The sequence below is a fragment of the Myotis brandtii genome, unplaced genomic scaffold (assembly GCF_000412655.1).
Source record: "Myotis brandtii unplaced genomic scaffold, ASM41265v1 scaffold395, whole genome shotgun sequence".
Classification (NCBI taxonomy): Eukaryota; Metazoa; Chordata; class Mammalia; order Chiroptera; family Vespertilionidae; genus Myotis; species Myotis brandtii.
In genome coordinates this window covers 1,210,231-1,213,922 of record NW_005365155.1, presented here as the reverse complement: position 1 = coordinate 1,213,922, position 3,692 = coordinate 1,210,231, and positions in this window count along the sequence as shown.

Genomic DNA, 3,692 nt, shown 5'->3' with positions numbered 1-3,692 from the left:
GCATCAGCCCACTCCCCGCCCGCATCAGCCCACTCCCCGCCTGCATCGGCCCACTCCCCGCCCGCATCGGCCCACTCCTCACCTGAATTAGCCCATTCCCCACCTGCATTAGCCCACTCCCCGCCTACATTAGCCCACTCCCCACATCCAGGACGGGAACCAGGAGACCTTAGAACAAGGAAAATCAAAACCAGTTTGGCCAGATGTGAGCTTAGGATCCAACATAATTGCCACACGTGCAAGAGCACCGAGGCGGCCAACACAGGAAGCCTACGTGAGCTGTGGTCCCGGAATGTCCGACTACAACAGCCTCATACACGGCTGTCTTCAACGTAAAGACATAAAATATGAGGGGAAATAATTCTTTTATTTGCCAAAAATTCCTCTGGTCTATAGACAACCCCAGTGTTTAATTTAAAAGTCTCCTGCATACAGAAGAGGCGCAGAGAGCAGAGATGAAGAAAACAAACCCTAATCATCCTCACAGGATTCTCCCAGAACTCTTCTGGCAGCTGCCTCCGCTCTCCATTTAATTTTGCTTGTAGGAACAAGGGTTTATTGATTAATGGTGCAGATCACTATCTGCATCTGTATTTTTCAAACGTAAGCCCACTGAGTGGTCCATTCCATGCCCGACATGGCAAGGGGGAGGTGAGGGAGGGTTATAACGTAATCTTTCCAAACTTTAACTCCTATTCACAAACAGGTTCGCACAGGCACGAGGCGCGGGTATGTACAAGGAGAAAATACACAGAAACATTGAGGAAAACATTTTGGCAAAACGACTTAGACTGTTCAACTTAAACATCATTTCCCTTCGACATGAGCACAGCCTCTCTACTGAGTCACAGTTTTTCCCTCTCAGACCTTCTGCTCTCTCTGTCACACAGCATATTCTATGTGCTGTAATGTACATTCTATATTTTGAGAAGCTCTCTGTCTTCTCCAGTGTTTTCAGGGGCTGTGAATTTTCCACCTCTATTAATAGCCCCCTGGTCTCACTCCACCCCTTCAAAATACACATTAAATTAACTTTTCATAGATCCCTCAAATCAAACACACAAGAAAAGCAAGTGAGATCATTGAAATTGATAATGTTACATTTTAGCCCTTAATTCTATGACCCAGAAAGCTCCCCGAGTATAGCTAGTTCCCCTTGTTTTACAGGCAACTCTGCCGTTTATTTCCTTCTAAAAGGCCAGAGAGGCACAACCACTTCCAGATGAACCACCTCTTCAGCTTCAAAAACAAACTCGTTTGTAATTTGAAACCACCAATAAAAAAATAAAAAGCTGGAGATAAAATATAGAATAGGGGAGAAACTATTTAAAACACGGAGTAGTTTCCCTATCAGATGGCAAAATACTCTACAAAATTACCATTTTAATAGTTTGCTCCTATTAAAAGCCCAGAAATATTTAAAGTCCAGACGCAGATAACAGTTACATGGAGACGGGACAGCTTACAGGTGGGATGTGCAGCGAGCAGGGAGAGGATGGACGCTGTAACAACTGATGCTGGAACCGCCAAGTGCTTTTTCTTCCCAGCCCTTGCTCCGGGGGAGCTTCCGGATGGTAGAGCCAGCGGTTCCCGTCTCTCCTAAATCTCAGACGTTGCCAAAGCCAAAAGGTGTGTGTGAGCTGCTTACAGCCTCTCACCAAGTCCCCAGCCAGCGGTGAGCCCACACCTGAACCGCGCACCTTCACTTCCAGTTCTCACGGAGAGCCCGGCCCAGAGGCGGGCGCCGGGGCCGGGCCACACAGGCTGCCACCTGAGTCCTGGGGGAGTCAGCCCTGGAAGCCCGCACCGATGCGCCACCACGGCCTGCAGGCGTTGCCAAGGAGGCCTGTTCCCTTCAGAACATGCCTGTTAGCCACAGGGAAGTTTGCACAGAAAAGTCACTGCTTAGCCTTAAAACATTCTACCCCCACGGTGAGAAAAACAAGTGAGAAACAACTCCCATCGCAAAAGGATGCTTCCTCATGAAAACCTTAGGAAGAACTTGGGGAAAGTGAGTCAGAAGTAATGCCCAGACCATTTGTATTTGCTGAGGGACCTTTGTCATTTAAAATTCTGAGCATGTCCCCACGGGGGACACCGTTTAGCCTGTGGTGATGCGGCAGCTCACCCAGGTCTGAAATGTCCCTCTCCTTGGAGGGTCTTGTTCATCTAGTGCCTGAGCCAAAGCCATGTCGCATCTGCAGAAGACCCAGCGGCCGCCTGGATGTGAGCTGTTCTCCGTTTCCAGTTTCGACGCAGAAACCCAGCCTGTGATCACGGGAGGGCCAGCAGGCTGCCAGCCCCTGTGGGCAGGAGAGCGCGGTGAGGGCAGCCTGGCCTGTTCCAGGGGTGGAGAAACATGCAGGCCAGTTAAGGCTGGGTGTTCTCGCTCTCAGAACTGCCCGGGGAGGCCGCCGCCCAGCCTCTCCCAGCGAAGGTCCAGGACTTTCCCAAAGGCTCCGCGTTTCTGTCCTTCCTCTTTTTCTTTGGGGGAGTGGGTGGGCGGAGGGGAGCGATTTGCTATGTGTATTGAAATCAGCTTTTAAATGTGATTGGCACAGTTGGCAGGTACTCGTCTAGCTTTGGTGGCCAAAGACATGCATAGTCTCAAGAACCTGAATTTTAACTTTAAAGGAACACTAGGGCAATGCGTATGAGTCCATATTAAATCACAAATAAAGTCCTTTAAACAACAAAACAGGCTCCAGGGGAAGCTCAGTGACTAGAATGGCATTGAACAAAACACAGGCTGAGTGTCGGAGCCCTGCGCCTTTCCTGATCCATCCCTCAGGCCATCGATGAGCGCTCACAGGGAAGCTCTCCAATGCCAGCCTCCTATCAACGCCCATGGTGCTGATTTTGAAACATCCGCATTCCCCACGCGGCCGCTGCAGGACTCTTTTTTTTTTTTTTTTTTTTTTAAAGACATGGATTTACACCACATTTAATTTGAGTGTCTCTATATATAGGTCTTGGTCTACGATAATAGCAAATTCATAGGATCCCACCCCTGAAGACCTAAATGGAACAGCAATTTAGAAATAGAATCTTCTCCTTTAAAGCAAAAATACTGAAGTCATCAAAGATAACTTGTCCAGCAGCCACCAAAGACAATGCCTAACTCCAGTTTCATGGTACTCTCAGGAAAAAACAACACAATTTTCTCCAAGAAATTTGGGGGTCTGAAAATTCCATGAGATTAAGTAAAATTATATCATGTTGTTTCATTTCTCAAAGACAATGCCTAACTCCAGTTTCATGGTACTCTCAGAAAAAAACAACAACACAATTTTCTCCAGGAAATTTGGGGGTCTGAAAATTCCATGAGATTAAATAAAATTATATCATGTTGTTTCATTTCTTTTAAAATCTCTTTGCTCTTATAGTTGCTGGTTCAGATATTGGTGCTTAGAAAATCAGATCCCCTACACTGCTCTCAATTCTCAGGAAGCAGATGTGAAATTCATTCTACTCTCCAATTGCCAGGTATACTGGTTAATAATGTGGATTTTATAATCAAAGAAAACATGATAATTTCAAGAGAAACATCAAAAGTGCTTTATTCAAAGTAATGTCCATCGCTAGCTATACATTTCTCCCATCTTTCAGGTAATTTGTGGATACCGTCCCAATAGAACTTTTCTTGTTTTGAGGCAAACCATTCAGAGACCCAATTTTCCACTTCTTCGTAC